Source organism: Canis aureus, chromosome 1, assembly GCF_053574225.1.
Source record: "Canis aureus isolate CA01 chromosome 1, VMU_Caureus_v.1.0, whole genome shotgun sequence".
NCBI classification, from domain to species: Eukaryota; Metazoa; Chordata; class Mammalia; order Carnivora; family Canidae; genus Canis; species Canis aureus.
The window spans coordinates 70,066,354-70,093,668 of NC_135611.1; the positions used below are offsets into that span (position 1 = coordinate 70,066,354).

Sequence of the window (27,315 nt, forward strand, 5' to 3'; positions counted from 1 at the left end):
GTATGAAAAAAAATAGTAGTCCCTCCCAAAAAGATTGAAAAGATAGATCAGATTGTAATATTAATTTTTTTCTGCATGAAATTATTACAAAAGATTTTTCTTTCCTTTTGAAAAAATATTTTCAGAACTTAAAAGAATTGTTACTAACTCTATAATGAGGAAAAACTAATGTTTAGAAAAAGATTTATATGAGTAATCTTGTGCTAAGAAGTTATTATCCTTGATTATCCTTCTGTGGTGTATGCTTTTATATTTTTGATGAAATCTTAGTTCCAACTATTGGTGCCAGTCAGGGAGATTTTATTCTAATGCTTGGAACTTTCTGGGTTTCTCAACCCCCTTTTCACTGAGAGCAGTGAAAGACTGCTCTACTTTCTCACCACTCTATTTTCAATTGCTTTGTTAATTAAAAAAAAAAAGGAATTTTATTTCAAAAACATTTCCATTTGGCCAGCCAAAATATTTTGAGTGATATAAACCAACCATGGTAAGGACACAAAAGAAGTTTAAAGTCTTATTTCTGTACAGAAAGAGCTTATGATTTCTGTGGGAGAGTAAGACAAATGGAGAAAACAACTAAAACCCAAGTATCATAGTGATTTCATAAGAGTACTAGTGATTTTCCAAGATTAACCCATCACTTTGATTCGATATATGAAGATAAGGAAGTTAAGAGAGAAATGGGTTTTCTGATATCACACAAGGATCCAGGAATCTTGGTTCTACTGCACTCTAAAAATTCAGGATAGTACTTGAAATCCAAGAGGAAACCAAGATAAACAGCCTCCATGAAAGAGATAAAGAAAGAATGAGTGAGGGAGCAAGTGAATAACCATCCCCTGGGCTTTGACTCTTCTTCCACAGGCATTGAGCGGGGGGACTCTCAATCACTGAGACTACCTCACTGATAATATCCTGTTGAGTGTAGGGTTAGATGTCTCCCCTTATCCGGGAGGATATATTCCAAGACCCCCAGCGGATGCCTGAAACTGTGGATAATACCAAACCCTCTATGTACTATGTTTTTTTTTTCTGATATATGCATACCTAGGATAAATTTTAATTTGTAAATTAGGCACAGTAAAATATTAACAACAATAACTCACAATAAATAGAACAACTATAGCAATATACTATAATAAAAGTTATGTGAATGTGGTCTCTCTCAAAATATCTTATGGTACTGTACTCACTCTTCCTCTTTTTGTGTTGATGTAAGATGATAAAATGCTCCATGAGGAGATGAAGTGACGTGATGATGTAGGCACTGTGAAGCCGTGTAAGGCTACTGCCGACCTTATGACAGTAAGTCAGAAGGAAGCTCCTATACTTTCAGACTTTGGTTGACCAGGGTACCTGGAAGTAGAAGAGAAATCATGGTTGGAAGGAACTATTGTATGTCTGTGGCATCAGACACTAGACTTAGGATGTGCTTCACTTTCACAGAGATAAAAATCAAATGTTCAGTTGGGCTGCGAATTGGGGTGCTTTTAATTGCAAGTGACAGACCCCCAACTCAAGCCATAACAAAATAAATAAATTGGAAGTAGAGGAGGAATTTATTGAAACACAACTGGGATGTAGCAGGCTTTTAGGTTGGCCAGTTTCTAGGAGCTCAGATATTGTCAGGGCTTCACTCTTTCTATTTTACTTTATCTCTGCTCAGATTCATTCCGTGGGCAGGTGTTTCCCAGATCGTTGGCAAGATGGCTGTCATAAATCAAAGCTCACACCCACAGTTTAGGAACCCCCTGGAGAAGCTGGGGGCTTTCTGGGCTTTCTCCCTGGAAAGCTCCAGCAGAAAAGTCCTTGGGAAGACCCTTATTCCCCAGGCCCTGCTCTGTGCCTGTCCCTGAGCTGGTCACTGTTAGAAGGTGATCTGGTTTGCTGGAGATTCAGTCCCATCCTAACCATTTGAACAACACTGCCCTTAGTGAAGAGGTGCCCCAGAAGGGGAGGTGGTGTTCACTGGGGGAGGTGGTGCCAACCACCTGAGTATTAACCATGTAACATAGAGGATAAATGCAGAAGGAGACAAAAGAATAATAATGGGACTACAGCACAGGTTTCCCAGAGATGACAGGTGATGACACACGCTAAGGTAATATACAATTCTGTTAATAACAAACTAAATCAAGTTTAATTGGAAAGTAAATCTCCTTTTAAGAAAACTCACACTATGCTCACAGAGACAAATACACTTTTATGACTTATGCTTTTAGAAGCAATTGCAGGGACTAGACCAGTCCAACCTGTAAACTCTCAAGAATGAGATTATGCTTTTGAGTAAACACTGACTCTGGAGCCTAAGAGGTAGAATGGTAATAGCAATATCTCTTTAGATAATGACTTCAGAGATTAATCACTCATACAGTCAATGGAGCTGTTAATTAGGCAGCCTAATTCCTGAAAACAATGGAGGAACAGAACCTCAGCATTACCTATATGCAAGAGTGAACTCTCTTATCACCACCGTGGTGGGTGCAGCATTTATCACAACGATAATTCCTCCTGACATTTGCCTCCTGCTTTATACTGTCATATATTAACTCAGTTGATCTTTGTAACATTCCCAGGAGACGGGTGCTATTATAATCACCAGCATTTTATGGATAAGAAGACTGAGGCGTAAAGAGATCACAGAGCTAATGAGAAGTGGACTCTGATTCTCCCACTGTGCTTTTCCATAGCTCTTACCAGAGGAGCACATGTTGATGAACGAGAACTGAGTTTGAATCCTGCCTCCACCACCCACTAACTCTGTAACCATGTCCTTTTGACCCTCTTTTTCTCAGAGGTAAAGAACTCTAATCGTGTCTAATATAATGATATAATGCTGAAGGTTGTCTCTCTTCTTAGGTTCTCTCATGGGTTCCCTCTCCTGCTCCCCAGACATCATTCAGTTTAGCCTCAAGGTTGGAGCAGGGAAGAAGGAGGAAGGGCCACAGCCTGTTGTCTGGGCCATGAGCCTAGTAAAGGAAGAACCTACCACAGGACGGGGAAGTAAATGTGCAGCTGGAAACTTCTGGCCCGACGGGTAAAAACTGGGATTGAAAGGGGAGAGAAAGGGTGGAAGCAGAGTTTTACTTTCTTCTTTCACCTTCTCAGGCATAAATACAAGGGGAAGGGATGTGGGTAGGCCCAACCATAGAAGGCCTTCTGCTTCCATTTGTATTCAGATGGGAAGGCAGCTCCCCTTCCTTCCCATAGCTCACCCAGCTCTGTCCTAAGTAGTTCTATCAAAACCTTGGTGCACAGCGGCGCATGATTAGGCAGAGGGAGGGACCTAACTGAGCAGCCCTGAGCACCTGGGGTTGCCCTTGGCAGGGTGAGACCTGGCTGGGAATTTGCTAGTGTCCTTAAAACTGAGGGCTCCAGATGGACAGAAGTGTCCAGAAGATACATCAGGGGTCAGAGTTGGAGAGTTAGTAAGCTTAACTGAATGCTTTGGCTTTTCCTTGTGAAAATACATTTCTGTTCTTATCAGTGAATTTAGCACTAAGGGTTTTCTTTTACAAGTTTATTTTGAGGCCATTATCTCTTCGCTCTGAAAGCAAGGCATTTCGTAATGTCCTTCAGAAGTATTAACTAGCATTGAACAAGTTCCAGGTTATAAGCCAGAATAAAGGATAAATATTCTTAAGACAAATACTGTATTATCTCATTTATATGTGAAATCTAAAAAACCAAACCCACGGGACAGAGAACAGATTGGTGTTTGCCAGATGCGGGAGGGCAGGCAGGTGTAGGTGGTTGGTGAGATGGGTGGAGGTGGTCAAAAGGTACCAACTTCCAGTTTTAAGTAAGTCCTGGAGATGTATTGTACAACAGAGACTAGAGTTAGCAACACGGTGTTGTACATTCAAAAGTTGTTAAGAGAGCAGATTTCATCGCAGTTCTCATCCCAAGGGAAACAAGTGTGTAACTATGTGTGGCGGTGGATGTCAGCTAGACTTATTTATCATGGTGGTCATTCCGCAGCATATATAATTATCAAATCATTATATTCTATATCTTCAATGAACACAATATGTCAGTTACATCTCCATAAAGCTGGAAAAACAGAATGCATGCTTTTTAAAACCAGCTTTAGTGTTTGTTTGCCTGTGAAATGGGAAGTGCTGCTGTTTCTTTTTTTTTTTAAGATTAATTTATTTATTAATGAGAGACACAGAGAGAGGCAGAGACACAGGCAGAGGGAGAAGCAGACTCCCTGCAGGGACCCCGATGTGGACTCGATCCCGGGACCCCGGGGTCACACCCTGGGCCCAAGGGAGATGCTCAACCACTGAGTCACCCAGGCGTCCCAGTGCTGCTATTTCAAACAAAACCCAAACTCCATCATTCATTCTGTCACTACCGCTTGCTCCCGTGGCTCTGCTGTTGGCTCAAAGGGCTGACGTGCCCAGGCCCTGCTGGGAACGGTCTGTGGATCCTGCCAGAGTCACCGGCCTACGGGTCCAAACAACTGCCAGCAGCATCGTGCTTTACCCACCGTGTAAGCCCCGGTTTGCACACAGCGTCATGCGTGTGCATTCCCTTGCAGACTCTTCATCTTAACGAAGCACAGCTTCTGACCAGACAGAAACAGAACATTCTCCTCCTGTTGGACATCTCTCTCCTCTCACCACGTATTTGGGGGGTGGGGGTGGAAGGGTAGAGTTTCTCAACCTTTTACAATGGCTATTTGTACCAGATGATTTTTGCTTGTGGGGAGCTTGTCCATACGTGGCAGGATGTTTAATAGCATCTCTGGCCTTTACTCACTAGACACTTATTGGCAACAATCAAAATATCTCCCAACATTGTCAGATGTCCCCTAGCCTGGGTTGGGAGTGGGGAACAAAATCACTTCTGGCTGAGAATCATGACATACAGTGACATCTGCGGGCTCTTGGTCTACATATAGTTCACTGGCTATGGTTTCTGCCGGGGAACACACCCCAGCCCACCCCAGGCCCAGCCTCAAGCCCTAGTAACAACTTTGTATGGGGACAGATGGTGATGACACTTCTTGTGGGGAGATCTGAGTATGCACAGAATTGTCAAATCACTAAGCCGTAGCCCTGAAACTACTGTAACATTGTGTGTTGACTGTACTTCAATAATATCAAAGAAAAGGGGTTTCTGATGGGACTCACGGTGGGTCCATGAAAGGCATTAAAATGGTCATTACACATATGAAGGCACCTCTGAAGAGGGGAAAAAGATGCTCACATGTCTTGATGTTAATTTTCAGAAGATTTTCTTGAGAGAGGGTGCAGTGGGGAGGGGTGGAGGGAGAGGGGGAATCTGGAGCAGACTCCTCACATACCAGTCACCAGGTCTGGGTGAGGACCACGTGAGGACCACAGTCACCAGGTACAGGTGAGACCCATGTGGGACCCAGAGCCACCAGGACCAGATGAGGCTCAGGTGGGGACCAAAAAGACCAGGTCCAGGTTGAGGCCCAGGTGGAGCCCAGAGGCACAAGGTCCAGATGAGGCCCAGATGGCAACCAGATTCACCAGGTCCAGGTGAATCCCAGGTGGGGACCAGATTCACCAACTCCAGGTAAGGCCCAGGTGGGGACCAAAGTCACAAGGTCTGGGTGAGGCCCAGGTGGGGACACAGTCTCCAGGTCCAGGTGAGGCAAAACTGAAGACCAGAGTCAACAGGTCCAGCTGAGGCACAAGAGGGGACCAGAGTCACCAGGTACAGGTGAGGCCCAGATGAGGATCAGAGTCACCAGGTCCAGGTGAGGCCTAGAAGGAGATCACAGGACCCAGGTCCAGGTGAGTCCCATGTGGGAACCAGAGCCATCAGGTCCATTTGCGGCCCATGTGGGGACCACAGTCACCAGGTCCAGGTGAAGCCCAGGTGGGGACCAGATTCACCAAGACCAGGTGAGGCCCAGGTGGGGACCAGAGTCACCAAGTCCAGGTGAGACCCAGGTGACAACCACACTCAGCAGGTCCAGGTGAGGCCAAGCTGAGGACCAGTGTCACCAGGGCCAGGTGAGGCCCAGATGGGGACCAGAGTCACCATGTCCAGGTGAGGCCAGAAGGACAGCACAGGTACCAGCTCCAGGTGAGGTCCATGTGCAAACCAGAGTCACCCGGTCCAGATGAGGCCCAGGAGGGGACCAGAGTCACCAGGTCAAGGAGTGTCCCAGAAGGGGACCAGAATCCCCTGGTCCAGGTGAGGCCCAGGTGTGGAACAGATTAACCAGGTCCCAATGACACCCAGGTGAGGACCAGAGTGACCAAGTCAAGATGTGGCCCAGATGGTGATCAGAGTCACCAGGTTCAGGTGAGGCCAAGAAAGGGACCACAGTCACCATGTCCAGGTGAACCTGATGTGGGAACTAGAGCCACCAGATCTAGGTGAGTCCCAGGTGGGGAACAGAGTAACCATGTCCCAATGATGCCCAGGTGGGACCAGAGTCACAAGGTCCAGACGAGGCCCAAGTGAGGAGTAGATTCACCAGGTCCAGTTGAGGCCCAGTTGAGGCCCAGTTGAGGCCCAGAGTCCCCAGCTCCGGGGGAGGCCCAGAGGGGGACCAGAGTCACCCGGTCCAGATGACATCCAGGTGGGAACCAGAGTCACCAAGACAGGATGAGGCCCAGAGGGGGACCAGAGTCACCTGGTCCAGGTGAGACCCCGATGTGGAACTGAGTAACCAGGTCCCATGATGCCCATGTGAGGACCAGATTCACCAGGTCCAGGTGAGGTCCATGTGGGAACCAGTCACCTGTCCCAGGTGAGGCCCAGGTGGGACCACAGTCACAAGGTCAGGGTGAGGTCCAGAGGGAGACCAGAGTCACCAGGTCCAGGTGAGGCCCAGGTGTAGAAGAGAGTAACCAGGTCCCAATGATGCCCAGGTAAGGTCCAGAGTCACCAGGTCCAGGTGAGGCTCAAATATGGATCAGAGTCACGAGTTCCAGGTGAGGCCAAGAAGGAGACCACAGGAACCAGGTCCAGGAGAGCCCCATATGGGAACCAGAGCCACCAGATCCAGGTGAGGCCTAGGTGGGGACCACGGTCACAAGGTCCAGGTGAGGCTCAGGTGGCGACAAGATTCACCAAATCCAGGTGAGACCCAGGTGATGACCAGAGTCACCAGGTCCGGGTGAGGACCAGGTAAGGACCAGATTCACCAGGTCCAAGTGAAGCCCAGGTGGGGACCAGAGTCACCAGGTAAGGGTGAGGCCCAAGGGGGACCAGAGTCCCGGGCCAGGTGACGCCCACGGGGGACCAGAGTAACCAGTTAAGGGTGAGGCCCAGAGTGGGACCAGAGGTCCCCGGTCAAAGTGAGGCCCAGGTGTGGAATAGAGGATCCAGGTCCCAATGATGCCTAGGTGAGGACCAGAGTCACTAAGGCCATGCGAGGCCCAGATGGGGATCAGAATCACCAGGTCCCGGTGAGGCATAGAAGGAGAACACAGTCACCAGTATCAGGTGAGCCCCATGTGGGAACCAGAGCCATTATACCCAGCTGAGTCCCAGGTCCATGTGAGGCCACATGAGGACCAGATTCATCAGGTCGAGTTGAGGCATAGCTGGGGACAAGAGTCACCAGGTCTGGGTGAGGCCTAGGTGGGGACGAGATTCACCAGGTCTGAGTTAGGTCAAAGTGGGGATGAGAGTCACCAGGTCCAGGTGAGGCCAAACTGAGGACCAGAGTCACCAGATCCAGGTGAGGTCCATGTTGCAAAGAGAGTCACCAGGTCCAGGAGAGGTCCAGGTGGGGACCAGAGTCACCAGATCCAGGTGAGGCCCAAGTGGGGACCAGAGTCACCAGGTCCAGATGAGGCCCAGGTGAGGACCAGAGTTACCAGGTACACGTGAGGCCCAGGTGTGGAACACAGTCACCATGTCCAGGTGAGGCCCAGGTGGGGACCAGAATCACCAGGTACAGGGGAGGCCCTTGAAAGAACCAGAGTCAACAGTTCGAGGTGAGGCGCAGGTGGCAACCAGAGTCAGCAGGTACAAATAAGGCCAATGTGGGGTTCACAGTCACCAGGTCAGGGTGAGACCCAGAGGGGGGCCAGAGTCACCTGGTTCAGGTGAAGCCCAGTTGTGGAACACAGTAACCGGGTCCCAATTATGCCCAGTTGAGGACCAGAGTCAAGGCCAGGTGAGGCCCAGATGGGGATCAGAGTCACCAGGTCCAAGTGAGGCCCAGGTGAGGACCACAGTCACCAGATCCAGGTGAGTTTCAGGTGCAGACCAGAATCACCAGGTCCAGGGGAGGCCCAGGTGGGGAACACAATAACCATGTCCCAATGATGCCCACCTCGGGACCAGAGTCACCAGCTCCACTTGAGGACCAAGTGGGGACCAGATTCACCAGGTCCAGTTGAGGCCCAGGTGGAGACCAGAGTTACCAGTGAAAGGTGAGTCTAGAAGGACAACACAGTCACCAGGTCTAGGTGTGGTCCATGTGAGAACCAGATCACCAGGTACAGGTGAGGCCCAGGTGGGAACCAGAGTCAGCAGGTCCAGGTGAGGCCAAGGTGGGGACCACACTCACAAGGTCCAGGTGAAACCAAGCTGAGGACCAGAGTCACCAAATCCAGGTGAGGCCCGGGGTGGGGGGGACTGGAGTCACCAGGGACAGGTGAGGCTAGAAGAACAGCAGAGACACCAGGTCCAGGTGAGGTTCATGTGGGAACCAGAGTCACCACGTCCAGGTGAGGCCCAGGTGAGGACCAAAGTTAAATGTTCCAGAGTCTCACTTGGGAAACAGAGTAACCATATCCCGATGATGCCCAGGTGGGTACAAGAGTCACCAGGTCCAGGTGAGGCGCACGTGAGGACCAGAGTCACCAGGTCCAGGTCATACCCAGGAGGGGACCAGATTCACCAGGCACAGGTGAGGCCCAGGTGGAACACAGTCACCTGGTCTGGGTGAGGCCCAGGTGGGGACAAAAGTCATAAGACCAGTTGACGCCCAGGTGGGAACACAGTCACCCGGTCCAGGTGTGGCCAAGCTAAGTACCAGAGGCACCAGGTCCAGCTGAGGCCCAATTGGGGACTTGAGTGACCAAGTATAGGAGGACACCACAGTCATAAAAACGCAGCTAGTTGAAAGCTGGATTCTAGGGATGCCTCCTTGTGAGAGCTGAGCTCAGGGCAGGACCCTCCCGCATCCTGACTGCCTGTAGACATAGCTCCTATCATCCTTAAGTGAGGTGCTGGAAGAGGTTGTGTGCAAAGCATGTGGAAGTGTCAGGCCTGTACTCATGTGTATCTGAGTTCAATACAGGGATTTCCAACAGCCTTGTTCAATTAGAGTCGTGCTAGGTTCTAACTCCCATAAATGAGTAGCAAGCAGACATCTGCCTGCAAGGGATACACACTTCTGAGAGTTGAGCTTATGGCCTGTACCTTCCACATCCTGCCTGCAGGTACACTTCACTCCTAACAGGCCTAGGTTTGATGCGTGACAGAAGTGTTGTGAGAGGTAAGTGGAAGGTGCAGGCTCACAAGACGACTGTCTCTAAGCTCAATCCAGCGATTTCCGAGGAATTCCTGTCTTAGATTGGTGCTACATACTAACTTCCATACATGACAAGCGAGTGGAACGCAGTGTCTAAAGGGAACTTGCTTCTGAGAGGTGAGCTCACATCCAGTCCTTCACAGTTCCACACTGCCTGCAGATGGAGTTTCGAACATCCTCACCAAAGATGTTTGTCAGAGGCTCGTGCGATGCAAGTGGAAAAACACAGGCTTGAAAGGTGTCTCCAGGTACAATAGAGAGGTATTCAAAGAACCTCCCGATGTAGAATGCTGCTAGTTTCTCACTGCCATAAGAACGCAGCTAGTTGAAAGCTGGCTTCTAGGCATGCCTCCTTGTGAGAGCTGAGCTCAGGGCAGGACCCTCCCGCATCCGGACTGTCTGTAGACATAGCTCCTAACATCCTTATGTAACATGCTGGATGAGGTTGTGTGAAAAGCATGTGGAAGTGTCAGGCCTGTACTCACGTGTATCTGCGTTCAATGCAACGATTGCCAATGGCTTTGTTCAATTAGAGTGGTGCTAGGTTCTAACTCCTGTAAATGAGTTTCTAGCGGACATCAGCCTCCAAGATATACACACTTCTGAGAGTTGAGCTTTTGGCCAGTGGCTCCCCCATCCTGACTGCCTGTACGGTTCGCTTCCACGGGATTTCGTTCGATGTGGGACACAAGTTTTGTGAGAGGCAAGTGTCTCTTAGCTCAGTCCAGCGACTTCTGAGGAATTCCTTCCTCCCGTAGATTGGAGCTACATACTAACTTCCATAGCTGAGAACTTAGTTGAAAGCAGTCTCCCTGGGGAACATCCTTCTGCGAGTTGAGCTCACATGCGGTCCCTCCCAGTTCCACACTGCCTGCAGATGGAGTTTTATTTTTTTTTAATAATAAATTTATTTTTTGGTGTTCAATTTGCCAACATACAGAATAACACCCAGTGCTCATCCCATCAAGTGTCCCCCTGAGTGCCCATCACCCATTTACCCCCACCCCCGCCCTCCTCCCCTTCCACCACCCCTAGTTTGTTTCCCAGAGTTAGCAGTCTTTACGTTCTGTCTCCCTTTCTGATATTTCCTACCCATTTCTTCTCCCTTCCCTTCTATTCCCTTTCACTATTTATATTCCCCAAATGAACGAGAACATATAATGTTTGTCCTTCTCCGATTGACTCATTTCACTCAGCATAATACCCTCCAGTTCCATCCACGTTGAAGCAAATGGTGGGTATTTGTCATTTCTAATGACTGAGTAATATTCCATTGTATACATAAACCACATCTTTATCCATTCATCTTTTGATGGACACCGAGGTACCTTCCACAGTTTGGCTATTGTGGATATTGCTGCTATAAATATCGGGGTACAGGTGTCTCGGCGTTTCATTGCATCTGTATCTTTGGGATATATCCCCAGCAGTGCAATTGCTGGGTCGTAGGGCAGGTCTATTTTTTACTCTTTGAGGAACCTCAACACAGTTTTCCAGAGTGGCTGCACCAGTTCACATTCCCACCAACAGTGCAGGAGGGTTCCCTTTTCACCGCATCCTCTCCAACATTCGTGGTTTCCTGCCTTGTTAATTTTCCCCATTCTCACTGGTGTGAGGTGGTATCTCATTGTGGTTTGGATTTGTATTTCCCTGATGGCAAGTGATGCGGAGCATTTTCTCATGTGCGTGTTGGCCATGTCTATGTCTCCTCTGTGAGATTTCTGTTCATGTCTTTTGCCCATTTCATGATTGGATTGTTTGTTTCTTTGGTGTTGAGTTTAATAAGTTCTTTACAGATCTGGGAAACTAGCCCTTTGTCTGATAGGTCATTTGCAAATATCTTCTCCCATTCTGTAGGTTGTCTTTTAGTTTTGTTGACTGTATCCTTTGCTGTGCAAAAGCTTCTTATCTGGATGAAGTCCCAATAGTTCATTTTTGCTTTTGTTTCTTTTGCCTTCGTGGATGTATCTTGCAAGAAGTTACTGTGGCCAAGTTCAAAAAGGGTGTTGCCTGTGTTCTACTCTAGGATTTTGATGGAATCTTGTCTCACATTTAGATCTTTCATCCATTTTGAGTTTATCTTTGTGTCTGGTGCAAGAGAGTGGTCTAGTTTCATTCTTCTGCATGTGGATGTCCAATTTTCCCAGCACCATTTATGGAAGAGACTGTCTTTCTTCCAGTGGATAGTCTTTCCTCCTTTATCGAATATTAGTTGACCATCAAGTTGAGGTTCCACTTATGGATTCTCTATTCTGTTCCATTGATCTATGTGTCTGTTTTTGTGCCAGTACCACACTGTCTTGATGACCACAGCTTTGTAGTACAACCTGAAATCTGGCATTGTGAGGCCCCAGCTATGGTTTTCTTTTTTAAAATTCCCCTGGCTATTCAGGGTCTTTTCTGATTCCACACAAATCTTAAAATAACTTGTTCTAACTCTCTGAAGAAAGTCCATGGGATTTTGATAGGGATTACATTAAACATGTACATTGCCCTGGGTAACATTGACATTTTCACAATATTAATTCTGCCAATCCACAAGCATGGAATATTTTTCCATCTTCTTGTGTCTTCCTCAATTGCTTTCAGAAGTGTTCTATAGTTTTTAGGGTATAGATCCTTTACCTCTTTGGTTAGGCTTATTCCTAGGTATCTTATGCTTTTGGATGCAACTGTAAATGGGATTGACTCCTTAATTTCTCTTTCTTCAGTCTCAGTGTATAGAAATGCCACTGACTTCTGGGCATTGATTTTGTATCCTGCCATGCTGCCAAATTGTTGTTTGAGTTCTAGAAATCTTGGGGTGGAGGCTTTTGGGTTTTCTATGTAGAGTATCATGTCATCGGCGAAGAGGGAGAGTTTGACTTCTTCTTTGCCAATTTGAATGCCCTTAATGTCTTTTTGTTGTCTGATTGCTGAGGCTAGGACTTCCAGTACTATGTTGAATAGCAGTGGTGAGAGTGGACATCCCTGTCTTGTTCCTGATCTTAGGGGAAAGGTTCCCAGTGCTTCCCCATTGAGAATGATATTTGCTGTGGGATGTTTGTAGATGGTTTTTAAGATGTGGAGGAATGTTCCCTCTATCCCTACACTCTGAAGAATTTTGATCAGGAATGGATGCTGTATTTTGTCAAATGCTTTCTCTGCATCTAATGAGAGGATCATATGGTTCTTGGTTTTTCTCTTGCTGATATGATGAATCACATTGATTGATTTTCAAGTGTTGAGCCAGCCTTGTGTCCCGGGGATAAATCCTACTTGGTCATGATGAATAATTTTCTTAATGTATTGTTGGATCCTATTGGCTAGTATGTTGTTGAGAAATTTGCATCCATGTTCATCAGGGATATTGGTCTATAATTCTCCTTCTTGGTGGGGTCTTTGTCTGGTTTTGGATGTAGCTGATGCTGGCCTCATAGAACGAATTTTGAAGTACTCCATATCCTTCTATCTTTCCAAACAGCTTTAGTAGAATAGGTATGGTTTCTTCTTTAAACGTTAGATAGAATTCCCCAGGGAAGCCATCCGGCCCTGGACTTTTGTGTCTTGGGAGGTTTTTGATGACTGCTTCAATTTCCTCCCTGGTTATTGGCCTGTTCAGGTTTTCTATTTCTTCCTGTTCCAGTTTTGGTAGCTTGTGGCTTTCCAGAAATACGTCCATTTCTTCTAGATTGCCTAATTTATTGGTGTATAGCTGTTCATAATATATTTTTAAAATCATTTGTATTTCCTTGGTGTTGGTAGTGATCTCTCCTTTCTCATTCATGATTTTATTAATTTGAGTCTTCTCTCTCTTCTTTTTAATAAGGCTGGCTAATGGTTTATCTATCTTATTAATTCTTTCAAAGAACCAACTCCTAGTTATGTTGATCTGTTCCACACTTCTTTTGGTCTCGATTGCGTTGAGTTCTGCTTGAATCTTTATTAACTCTCTTCTTCTGCTGGGTGTAGGATCAATTTGCTGTTTTTTCTCTAGCTCCTTCAGGTGTAAGGTTAGCTTTTATATTTCAGTTCTTTCCAGTTTTTGAATGGATGCTTGTATTGTGATGTATTTCCCCCCAGGACTGCTTTTGCTGAGTTCCAGATTTTGAACGGTTGTATCTTCATTCTCATTAGTTTCCATGATTTTGAACGGTTGTATCTTCATTCTCATTAGTTTCCATGAATCTTTTTAATTCTTCCTTAATTTCCTGGTTGACCCTTTCATCTTTTAGCAGGATGGTCCTTTTTTTTTTTTTTTTTTTTTTTTTTTTAGCAGGATGGTCCTTAACCGCCACGTTTTTGAAGTCCTTCCAAACTTCTTGTTGTGATTTAGTTCTAATTTCAAGGCATTATGGTCTGAGAATATGCAGGGGATGATCCCAATCTTTTGGCATCGGTTCAGACCCGATTTGTGACCCAGTATGTGGTCTATTCTGGAGAAAGTTCCATGTGCACTTGAGAAGAAAGTCTATTCAGTTGAGTTTGGATGTAAAGTTCTGTAAGTATCTGTGAAATCCATCTGGTCCAGTGTATCATTTAAAGCTCTCGTTTATTTGGAGATGTTGTGCTTAGAAGACCTATCTAGTATAGAAAGAGCTAGATTGAAGTCACCAAGTATAAGTGTATTATTATCTAAGTATTTCTTCACTTTGGTTATTAATTGATTTAAATATTTGGGAGCTCCCACATTCTGGGCATATATATTGAGGATTGTTAAGTCCTCTTGTTGGATAGATCCTTTAAGTATGATATAGTGTCCCTCTTCATCTCTCACTAGAGTCTTTGGGGTAAATTTTAGTTTATCTGATATAAGGATGGCTACCCCTGCTTTCTTTTGAGGACCATTTGAATGGTAAATGGTTCTCCAACCTTTTATTTGCAGGCTGTAGGTGTCCTTCTGTCTAAAATGAGTCTCTTGTAGACAGCAAATAGATGGGTCCTGCTTTTTTATCCAGTCTGACACCCTGCGCCTTTTGATGGGGTCATTAAACCCATTCACATTCAGAGTTACTATTGAAAGATATGAGCTTAGTGTCATCATGATAACTATTCAGTCCTTGTTTTTGTGGATTGTTCCACTGAACTTCTTCTTAAAGGGGAATTTTAAGAGTCCCCCTTAAAATTTCTTGCAGAGCTGGTTTGGAGGTCACATATTCTTTCAGTTCCTGCCTGTCTTGGAAGCTCTTTATCTCTCCTTCCATTTTGAATGAAAGCCTTGCTGGATAAAGTATTCTTGGTTGCATGTTCTTCTCATGTAGGACCCTGAATATATCCTGCCAGCCCTTTCTGGCCTGCCAGGTCTCTGTGGAGAGGTCTGCTGTTACCCTAATACCCCTCCCCATAAAAGTCCGGGATTTCTTGTCTCTTGCTGCTTTAAGGATCTTCTCTTTATCTTTGGAATTTGCAAGCTTAATTATTAGATGTCGAGGTGTTCAACGGTTTTTATTGATTTTTGGGGGGGATTTCCCTATTTCTTGGATCTGAATGCCTGTTTCCCTTCCCAGATTAGGAAAGTTTTCAGCTATGATTTGTTCAAATACATATTCTGGCCCTCTGGCCCTTTCGGCACCCTCAGGAACCCCAATTAAATGTAGGTTTTTCTTCCTCAGGCTGTCGTTTATTTCCCTTAATCTATATTCATGGTCTTTTAATTGTTTGTCTCTTTTTTCCTCAGTTTCCCTCTTTGACATCAACTTGTCTTCTATGTCACTCACTCGTTCTTCCACCTCATTAACCCTCGTCATTAGGACTTCTAGTTTGGATTGCATCTCATTCAATTGATTTTTAATTTCTGCTTGATTAGATCAAAATTCTGTAGTCATGAAGTCTCTTGAGTCCTTTATGCTCTTTTCTAGAGCGATCAGTAGCTTTATAATAGTGCTTCTGAATTGGCTTTCTGACATTGAATTGTAATCCAGATTTTGTAACTCTGTGGGAGAGAGGACTGTTTCTGATTCTTTCTTTTGAGGTGAGGTTTTCCTTCTAGTCATTTTGCTCAGTGCAGAGTGGCCAAAAACAAGTTGTATTGGGAAAAGGAGAAAAAGAGAGGAGAGAAAGAAGGAAAGAAAAGAGAAAATGAAAAAAGGAAGAAAAAAAGAAAAAAAAAGAAGAAAAAGAGAAAGAAAAAGAGGGAAAGGGAAAAAAGGGTGGGGGAAGCATACAGAAATCAAAAAGCAAAAACAAAAAGAAAAAAATAAAATAAAACACCGGGGAATATCTTCTGATTCTGTATACTTTATGTCCCTTGACTTCCCCTGGAACTTGTCCGTCTAGCTGGTCTTCTGGGGGAGTGGCCTGTTGTGCTGATTTTCAGGTGTCTGCACTTGGGGGAGCTGCTCAGCTCCCTGCCTGGTGCAGGGCTCAGTGTGGGTTGTTGTTTACCCTGTGAGGCCCCAGGAGGAACAACCACAGTGGCGGCGGCCAGCTCTGGAGCCCTGGATTCAGCTCCCACAGTAACTACAGAGCTCTCCATCTACAGGGGTCCGGATGCTCCAGGGCAGGGCCGCTGATCTGCTCAGCTCGGGGCAGGAGCGTCCTTGATGTCCTGGGCTCTCCTGGCCTCTGCCTGTCCCAGGGGGAGATCAGATCCTGGGCTGTGTCCCCCCACGGCCTGGGCTCCAGGGCCTGCGCTGTTGGATTCACGCTCCCGGCCGTGCAGCCTCCTCTGCGGAGCTGCCACCCGAGCCCCTCCAAGCTGCTCCCAGGTCCAGTTGTGTGCGTGCTGCAGCCTGTTAGGGACCTCAGCCGCAGGATGTGGCACACTCTCCCCAGGGCACAGGTGTCTGTTAGTGTCCCAGGGAGCCTGAGGGCATCCCCACCCATCTGGGATCCTGCTCTAACTCCCTGCCAGTGCCTTTCCACCCGGGAAGATTGGTGAAGCTTCTGCTTCTCTGGGATGGAGCTTTCCTGTCCTGGGGGCACTCGCCCCTGCCTTAGCCCAGCTCCTCTCAGGACCCCTTGGTTGGATGCCTTGGATGCCTTTTGTTTCCTTATTTCTATTTTTCCCGTCTTCCTACCTTGATAGAAGTGCGAACTCTTCTCACTGTAGCATTCCAGGTGTTCTCTCTTTAAATCTCAGGCCGAATTCATAGATTTTCAGGATGATTTGAAGGCTATCTCGGTAATTTGGTGGGGACAGGTGATTTGGGGACCCTTCTCTTCCCCAAAGTTGCCCCTATTCTGCAGATGGAGTTTTGAACATACTCACTAGAGATGTTTGTCAGAAGCTCATGCAATGCAACTGGAAAAATGCAGGCTTGGAAGGTATGTCTTCAGGTGCAGGAGAGCAGCATTCATGGAACCTCCTGACTTAGAATGCTCCTAAATTCTCACACCAATAAGTACACAGCTAGTTGAAAGATAGCTTAACCCCTAACCCTAACCCTAACCCTAAGCCATAACCCTAACCCTAACATCTAACCCTAACACATAACCCTAACACCTAACCCTAACCTTAACCCCTAACCCTAACCCCTAACTCCTAACCCTAACCCTAAAACTACCCTAACCCCTAACCCTAACACAAAATCTTAACTCTAACACTAACCCTAACCCGTAACCCTAACACCTAACACTACCTTAACCCCTAAACCTAACCCTAACCCTTAATGCTGACACTAATCCCTAACCCTAACCCTATCCCTAACCACTTACCCTAGCCCTAACTCCTAACCCTAACCCCTAGCCCTAACCCTAACACCTAACCCTATCCCTAAACCAAACGCTACCCCTAACCCCTAACCCTAACCCCTAGCCCTAGCCCTAACCCTAACACCTCAGCCAAACCCTAACCCTAAACACCCTAAACCTAACAACCCTAACAGTAATGCTAACAACCCTAACCCTAAACCTAACCCTAACCATAACCCTAACCCCTAACCCTACCCCTCCCGCTACCCCTACCCCTACCCCTAACGCTCCCCCCTAACACTTACACTAACACTAAACCCTAAACCCTACCCTAACCAATAAACCAAACCACCTAACACTAATCCTACCCCTAACTCCTAACCCTAACCTTAACCCAAACCTAACCCTAACCTTAAACCTAAACCCTAACCCTAACCATAACCCTTAACTCTCACCCTAACCCTCACCCTAAACCTAACTCCTAACCCTAACACCTAACCCTACCCTAACCCCTACCCCAACCCGAAAACCTAACCCTAAACCTAATAAATAACCTTAACAACCCTAACCCCAAACCTAACCCTAACAATCATACCCCTAACCCTAACAACCATAAGCCTAACCTTAACAAACCTACCCTAAACCTAACCCTAACCCCCTAACCCTAACCCTAATCTCCTAACCCTAACCCTAACACCCTAACCCTAACAACCCTAACCCAAACAACCCTAACCTTAACCCTGACCCTAACCCAAACCATAACCCCTAACCCTAACCCCTAACCCTAGCACTAAACCTCAAACACTAACCCTACCCCTAAACCAAAACCCTAACACTAACCCTAACCCAAATCATAACCCCTAACACTAACCCTAAATCTAACCCCTCACCCTAACACTAACCTTAACCTAACCCTAACCATAACCCCTAAATGTAACCCTAAACCCTAAACCTAACCCCTAACCCTAACCATAATACCTAAACCTAACCCTAACCCTAACAAACCTAACCCTAAACCTGTAACCCTTATACTAACCCTCTAACACTAGTCCTAACCCTAACCCCCAAACTCTAACCCTCAACCATAACCCTAACATTAACCCAAACACCTAGCCCTAACCCTAACCCCAACCCCTACCCCTAACACCTAACCCTAACCCTAAAAACTAACACTAACCCCAAACCCTAACCCTAACTCCTAACCCTAACTCTCACCCTAACCCCTTACCCTAAACCTAACCCTAACCCTAAACCCTAAACCGAACCCTAACCCATAACCCTAACCCTAAACACTAACCCTAGCCTTAACCCCTACACCTAGCCCTAAACCAAACCCATATCCCTAACCCTAACCCTAGCACCTAATCCTAACACTAAAACTAACCCTAACGCCTTACCATAACTGTAACCCTAAACCTAACCCTTAACCCTAACATCTAACTCTAACCCTAACGCTAATGCCTAACCCTAACCCTAACAACCCTACCCCTAACCCTAAACCTAATAACCCTAAGCCTAACCTTAACAACCCTAACCCGAACCCAAACCCTACCCCTAACCCTAACCCAACCCTAACCTCTAACCATAACCCTAACACCTAGCCCTAAACCTAAACCTAACCCGTAACCCTAACCCTAACCCAAACCCTACCCAATACCCTAACCGTAACCCTAACACTAACCCTAACCCAAACCTAACCCTAAACCCTAAACCTAACCACAACCCTCACCCTTAACTCCTACCCTCACCCTAACCCTATACCTAATGTTAACCCCTAACCCTAAACCTAACGCCTAACCCTAACAACTAACCTTAACCCCTAACACAACCATAACACCTAACCCTAACACTAACCAGCTAAGCCTAAGCCTAAGCCTAACCCTATCCCTAACCCTAACCGAAACACTAACCCCTAACACTAACACTAACCCTATCCCCTAACGCTAACCCTAAACCTAACCCCTAACCCTAAGCCAAACCCTAACCCCTAACACTAAACCTAAAACTAACCCCTAACCCTAACCCTAACACTAACACCTAAACCTAACTGTAACCCCTAACCAAAACCCTAACTCTAACCCCTAATCTTAACACTAACCCTAACCCTAACCCCTAAAGGTAATCCTAAACCCTAATGCTAACCATAACACCTAACCCTAACCATAACCCTAACCCTAACCATAATCCTCTAACACTAACTCTAACCCTCTAACAATAACCCTAACCCTCACACTAAACCCTAACCCTAAACCCCAAACACTAACCCTAAACACGAACTCTAACGCTATCCCAAACACCTAACCCTAGCCCTAACCATTAACCCTAACCCTAACACCTAACCCTAACACCTAACAAAACCCTACCAACTACCCCTAAACCTAACCCTAACCCTACCCTAACCCTAACCCTAAACACCCTAACCCTAACAACCCTAACCCTAACCCTAACAACCCTAAACCTAACCCTATTACCTAACCCCTAAAACTAACCCTACTGCTAAGCCTAACCCCTAACCCTACCTCTCCCTCTACCCCTAACCCTCACTCTAACCCTAACACCTAACCCTACCCTAACCCCTATCCCTAACCCAAAAACCTAACCCTAAACCTAACATATAACCCTAACAACCCAAACCCTAACAACCCTAAACCTAACCCTAACCCTAAACCCTAACCCTAAAACTAACCCTAAAGCTAATACTAAGCCCTAACCCTAACCCTACGCCTCCCTCTACCCCTATCCCAAAGCCTAATGCTCACCCCTAACCATTACGCTAACACTAAACCCTAAACCTAACCCTAACCCTTAAACCACCTAACACTAATCCTACACCTAAGCCCTAACCCTAATGCTAACCCAACCCTAACCCTAAACCTAAACCCTAACCCTACCCTAACCATAACCCTTCACTCTCACCCTAACCCTCACCCTAACCCTAACAGCTAACCCTACCCTAACCCCTACCCCTAACCCAAAAACCTAACCCTAAACCTAACAAATAACCCTAACAACCCTAACCCTAAACCTAACCGTAACAACCCTACCCCTAACCCTAACAACCCTAAGCCTAACCTTAACAACCCTACCCTAAACCTAACCTGAAATCTAACACCATAACCGTAATCCTAATCTCCTAACGCTAACCACCTAATTCTAAGAATCCTAACCCTAACCACCCTACCTCTAACACTAAACTTAACAACCCTAAGCCTAACCTTAACAACCCTACCCTAAACCTAACGCTAACCCCCTAACCCTAACCCTAATTTCCTAACCCTAACCCTAACACCCTAATCATAACAACCCTAACCCTAACCCTAATCCTAACAACCCTACCGCTAACCCTAACAACCCTAACGCTAACCATAGACCCTAACCCTAACAACCCTAACCCTAACAACCCTAACCCGAACAACCCTAACCCTAACCCTGACCCACACCCAAAAAATAACCCCTAACCCTAAACATAACACCTAACCCTAACCATAACCCTAACACTAACCCTAATAAGTCTAACACTAAACCTACCCCTAACCCTGTAACCCTTATACTAACCCTCTAACACTAGTACTAACCCTAACCCTAAACCCTAACCCTAACCACCAAACTCTAACCCTAAACCCTAACCCTAACATTAACCCAAACACCTACCCCTAACCCTAACCCCTACCCCTAACACCTAATCCTAACCCTAAAACTAACCCTAAAACTAACCCTAATGCCTTACCGTTACCGTAACCCTAAACCTAACCCTTAACCCTAACATCTAATTCTAACCCTAACCCTAATGCCTAACCCTAACCCTAACCCTAACAACTCTACCCCTAACCCTAAACCTAATAACCCTAAGCCTAACCTTAACAACCCTAACCCTAACTCAAACCCTACCCCTAACCCTAACACCTAGCCCTAACCCTAACCCCTAACCCCTAACCCTAACCCTAACCCTACCCAATACCCTAAACGTAACCCTAACACTAACCCTAACCCAACCCTAACCCTAAACCCTAAACCTAACCACAACCCTCACCCTTAACTCCTACCCTCACCCTAACCCTAAACCTAACGTTAACCCCTAACCCTAAACCTAATGCCTAAATCTAACAAACCCTAACCCCTAACAAACCATAACACCTAACCCTAACACTAACCAGCTAAGCCTAAGCCTAAGCCTAACCCTATCCCTAACCCTAACCGAAACACTAACCCCTAACACTAACACTAACCCTATCCCCTAACGCTAACCCTAAACCTAACCCCTAACCCTAAGCCAAACCCTAACCCCTAACACTAAACCTAAAACTAACCCCTAACCCTAACACTAACGCCTAAACCTAATCGTAACCCCTAACCATAACCCTAACTCTAACCCCTATCCTTAACCCTAACCTTAACCCCTAAAGGTAATCCTAAACCCTAATGCTAACCATAACACCTAACCCTAACCATAATCCTAACCCTAAACCTCTAACCCTAACACTAACCCTCTAACACTAACCCTAACCCTCACAATAAACACTAACCCTAAACCCCAAACTCTAACCCTAAACACGAACCCTAACGCTATCCCAAACACCTAACCCTAACCCTAACCATTAACCCTAACACCTAACCCTAACACCTAACAAACCCTACCAACTACCCCTAACACCTAACCCTAACCCTACCCTAACCCTAACCCTAAACACCCTAACCCTAACAACCCTAACCCTAACCCTAACAACCCTAAACCTAGCCGTATTACCTAACCCCTAAATCTAACCCTACCGCTAACCCTAACCCTTAACCCTAACCCTACCCACACTCTACCCCTAACCCACACCCTAACCCTAACACCTAACCCTACCCTAACCCCTATCCCTAACCCGAAAACCTAACCCTAAACCTAACAAATAACCCTAACAACCCAAACCCTAACAATCCTAAACTTAACCTTAACCCTAAAACTAACCCTAATGCTAATCCTAAGCCCTAACCCTACCCCTCCCTCTACCCCTATCACTAACCCTAACACTCACCCCTAACCATTACTATAACACTAAACCCTAAACCTAACCCTAACCCTTAAACCACCTAACACTAATCCTACACCTAAGCCCTAACCCTAATGCTAACCCAACCCTAACCCTAACCCTAAACCTAAACCCTAACCCTACCCTAACCATAACCCTTCACTCTCACCCTAACCCTCACCCTAACCCTAACCCCTAACCCTAACAGCTAACCCTACCCTAACCCCTACCCCTACCTCGAAAACCTAACCCTAAACCTAACAAATAACCCTAACAACCCTAACCCTAAACCTAACCGTAACAACCCTACCCCTAACCCTAACAACCCTAAGCCTAACCTTAACAACCCTACCCTAAACCTAATCTGAAATCTAACACCCTAACCCTAACCCTAATCTCCTAATGCTAACCACCTAATTCTAACAATCCTAACCCTAACCACCATACCCCTAACCCTAAACCTAACAACCCTAAGCCTAACCTTAACAACCCTACCCTAAACCTAACTCTAGCCCCCTAACCCTAACCCTAAACTCCTAATCCTAACTTTAACACCCTAACCATAACAACCCTAACCCTAATCCTAACAACCCTACCCCTAACCTTAACCCTAACAACCCTAACGCTAACCCTAAACCCTAACCCTAACACCCTAACCCTAACAACCCTAACCCTGACCCTAACCCAAACCATAACCCTTAACCCTGACCCTAACCCCTAACCCCTAAACCTCAAACACTAACCCTGACCCTAACCCAAACTATAACCCCTAACCCTAACCCTAACCCCTAACACTAAACCTCAAACACTAACCCTAACCCTAAACCCTAACCCTAACCCAAACCCTAACCCCTAACACTAACCCTATATCAAACCTCTAACTCTAACCCTAATCTTAACCTACCCGTAACCATAAGCCCTAAATATAACCCGAATCCCTAAAAATAACCCTATCGCTAACCATAACACCTAACCCTAACCATAACTCTAACACTAACCCTAACAAACCTAACCCTAAACCTAACCCTAACCCTGTAACCCTTATACTAACCCTCCAATACTAGTCCTAACCCTAACCCTAAACCCTAAGCCTAACCTCCAAACTCTAACCCTAAACCCTAACCCTAACCTCTAACCCTAACTCTAACCCATACCCTAACCCGTACCCTAACCCATACCCTAACCCTAACCCTAATCCCCTAACCCTAATCCTAACTCTAACCCCTAACCCTAATCCCCTAACCCTAACCGCTAACCCTAAGCCTAACCCTAACCCAACCCTAACCCTAACCCCCTAACCCTAACTCCCTAACCCTAACACTAACCCCTAACCCGTACCCGTACCCGTACCCTAAACCTAACCCGTACCCTAACCCTAACCGTAAACCTAACCGAACATGTACCCTAACCCTAACCTGTACCGTAACACTAACCCTAACCCTAACACTAACCCGTACCCTAACCCTAACCGGTACCCTAACTCCAAACCTAAGACTAACCCTAACCCTAACCCTAACCCCTAACCCTAACCAAAACCTACCCATACCCTAACCCGTACCCTAACTCCTACCCTAACCCGTACCCTAACCCTAACCCTAAACCTAACCCATACCCTAACCCTAACCCATACCCTAACCCCTAACCCTAACCCTAACCTAACCCAAACCCATACCCTAACCCGTACCCTAAACCTAAACCTAACCCATACCCTAACCCTAACCCGTACCCTAACCTGTACCCTAAACCTAACTCTAACCCATACCCTAACCCTAACCAGTACCCTAACCCTAATCCGTACCCTAACCCTAACCCGTACCCTAAACCCAACCCATACCCTAAACCTAACCTGTACCCTAACCCGTACCCGTACCCTAACCCATACCCTAACCCGTACCCTAACAGTAACCCTATGTCTAACCCTAACCCATACCCTAACCCGTACCCTAACCCGTACCCTAACCTGTACCGTAACCCATACCCTAACCTTAACCTTAACCCCTAACCCTAACCCCTAACCCGTACCCTAACCCGTACCCTAACCCATACCCTAAACCTAACCCATACCTTAACCCATACCTTAACCCGTACCCTAACTCATACCCTAACCCGTACCCTAACCCTAACACGTACCCTAACCCCTAACCCGTACGCTAACCCATACCCTAACCCTAACCCGTGCCCTAACCCCTAACCCATACGCTAACCCATACCCTAACCCGTACCCTAACCGTAATCCTATGTCTAACCCTAACCCATACCCTAACCTGTACCCTAATCCCTAACCCTAAACCTAGCCCAAGCCCCTTGCCCTAACCCTAACCCTGCCTTAACCCCTAACCCTAAACTCTAACCCCATCTCCCACTCTAACTCTAACCCTATTCGCTCCCCCATCCCCTAACCCTCAACCCTATAACCTGTAACATCACCCTAATCCAGACCCTAACTCAGTTTCCTAATCCCTAATACCGTACCTTAACTCCTAACTCTTGACCCTTACTCCATCCCTCATCCTAATCACTAACTCGTACGCATAACCATGATCACTAATCCATAACATCTAACCTAACTCTAACCACCTACGGCTCACCCTAAACCCTAACCCTACTCTCAATTCTCCCCATTCACTTACCTTGTCGTTCTGAGTAGCCCCTGCTGAGGTGGATGTGACTCCCAACAGCGCCTCCAGGGTCCTCCAGCGGGTCCTGTGGAAGCCGGGCTCCTGTCATGGCGGACGCGGCTCCATGTCTTCCTGAGTCACAGACGGAAGGTCCTGAGGACGAGGGGCTCCTGTCACTGTGGACTAGGCCTCACGTCCTCCGGAAGCCTCCCCGCGGGTCCTGAGGAGGCCGGGGCTCCCGTCAGCGACGAGGCGGCTCCAAGTCCTCCTCAGGCCTCCAGAGCGCAGACGGGCTCCTGTTAGTGCAGGCGGACGAGGCCTACTGCGCACACGCGCTCCCTGATCCGAGCCTGGGCTCGGGCGCCCCCTGCGGGACGCTCAGGCGCTGCAGGAGGCCGTGCAGGAGGCGGCGTCCCCGCGCCCAGGGCCGACCGGACCTGCCTCCTTCCAGGCGCCCCCTGAGACCTATGAGCTTCGGAAACGTCGCGCTGAAATGAAGCCCAACACCCGGCTTCCCCAGAAATACTTAAGAACAATGAATTGGAGCCCACAGGACGCGAAATGAAATGTGGACCAAACTTTTACCACGTCCGCCAAGACTCCCTCAACCCTCTTCCACTGTGGGCGGGACCGCGGGCTGGTGCAGCCGCCTTGGAAACAGTGTGGAGGCTCCTCAGGAAGTTACCGATAGAGCCGCCCTGCGACCGGCAGGTGCACGGCCTGGAGCTCACTCCGAAAATACAGATGCAGTGAGACTCGGGGACACCTGCACCCCAATGTCCACAGCAGCCGGGTCCACAGTAGCCACACTTGGGAGGAGCCTCGGTGTCCTCCCGCAGATGATGGATAAAGAGGATGGGAGATAGATGATGGTCATAGAGAGAGGAATGTTACTCAGCTATCAAAGAGAAGGAAATCTTGCCATTTGCAATGACGCGGATAGAACTAGAGGGATCCTGTTAAGTGAAATAAGTCAGTCAGGAAAGAAAATGACCGTGTGGTGTCATTCATAGGAGACATTAAAGAAGCAAAGCAGATGGACATCTGTGAAGGGAAGGAAAAACAAATAAGATGAAAACAGATGCAGGAAATACAGACTCTTAATCATAGGAAACAAACAGGGTCGCTGGACGGGAGGGGAGGGGGGAGGGGATAACGGTGGACGGGCACGAAGGAGGGCAGGTGACGTCACGAGCACTGCTGTTATCTCCAACTGGTGAATCCCTGAATTCTTCCTCTGAAAGTATAATATACTATACGTTAATTAATTGGGTTTAAATTTAATTAAGTTAAAAAAATCCGTTGTATCAGAGCACATTTCCTTCTGGACTCTCTGTTCTGCTCCTTCAGCTTATGCTGGAACCACCCCCTGTGAGTCTGGTTTAAGTAGGCGCCACGCCTCGTCCATGGCCCAGCCCAGGGCTAGAACTCACGACTCCGAGATCAGGACCGGAGGTGAGGTCAGGAGTCGGATGCTTAACCGACGGAGCCAGCCAGGGGCCCGGGAACCACACTGCTTTATCCTGTGTCTCTGTGACATCGTTTGAAATAGGAAAGTGCTGCGTCCCGCTCTGTCTTGCTTCTCCAATACTGATTTGCTGTCCGGGGTCATTTGTGGGGGCGGACGAATGTTATGGTTTTTTTTTTTTTTTTTTCCTATTTCTAGGATCTGCCACCATGATTTTGATAGGAATGACCCTGAAACTGAGGGTGGCTTCAGGAACTGCGGACATTTTCACAAGATGAGGCTCCCACCCCACGAGCCCAGGACTTCCTCCCAGAGCCTGGTGTGGCTCAGTGCACAAGTCTTGTGCTCCTTTGGTTCAGTCTCATTAATATTCTCTGTGATGCTCCTGAGAAGGGAGTCACGTCCTTAATTTCCTTCCTGAGTGCTCATTGTCGGGACACAGCAAGGCTACTGAGCTCTGTAGGTTCAGTTTGTGTCCCGTGAATTTACCGAATTCAATCATTAGTTCTAACAGGTTTTGGCGGGGCTCTCGGGTTTCCTGTTTCTAGTACCGCGTCTTCAGCAAATAGCGACAGTGTGACGTCCCCTTCCAGGTGTGGAACCTTTGCTGTTTCCTGTCTGTTGACTACATTAGGACTTCCAGCGCTGAGAGGGGACCTCCTTGGCTTGTTCCTGCTCAGGGGAGACGATTTCAGGTTTTCACCCTTGAGGATGACGTCAGCTGCGGGCCTTCCTAGCGGCCTTTATTCTGTTGATAGACATTTCCTCAAAACCCACTATGCTTTTGATGTTGTATTTTGTCAAATTCTTTTTCTGCAACTCTTGAGAGGATCGTATGCTTTTTGTCCTTTCTCTTGTTTTTCTGTTTTAAAAAGATTTTATTTATATATCCTTGAGAGACAGAGGCAGAAACACAGGCAGAGGGAGAAGGTGGCTCCATGTAGGGAACCTGACATGGGACTCGATCCCGGGACTCCAGGATCACGCCCTGGGCCAAAGGCAGGCGCTAAACTACTGAACCACCCGGGCTGCCCCATGTCCTTTCTCTGGTTAATGTGATGGATCCTGCTGACCGATGGACAGAGGGGCCGTGGGTAGGACATGGGCAACATAGATGAACAA

At 47.1% G+C, this 27,315-nt stretch overlaps 1 long non-coding RNA gene across 5 annotated transcripts in view; it reads right to left on the reverse strand.

Annotated features, from left to right (window-relative positions):
• The window catches only part of LOC144317153 (uncharacterized), a 64,022-nt gene extending 38,948 nt beyond the window's left edge, over positions 1-25,074 (reverse strand). For 3 of the 5 annotated variants that reach the window (XR_013383050.1, XR_013383049.1, XR_013383051.1), the window contains exons 1-3: positions 24,738-25,074; positions 5,315-10,355; positions 1,185-1,356 (exon numbers count right to left, since the gene is read on the reverse strand). This is a non-coding gene — a long non-coding RNA (uncharacterized LOC144317153). The remainder of the gene's footprint in view (positions 1-1,184; positions 1,357-5,314; positions 10,356-24,737) is intronic. The other 2 variants (XR_013383052.1, XR_013383055.1) reach the window with 2 other exon arrangements.
• Between the last annotated feature and the right edge of the window lie 2,241 nt (positions 25,075-27,315).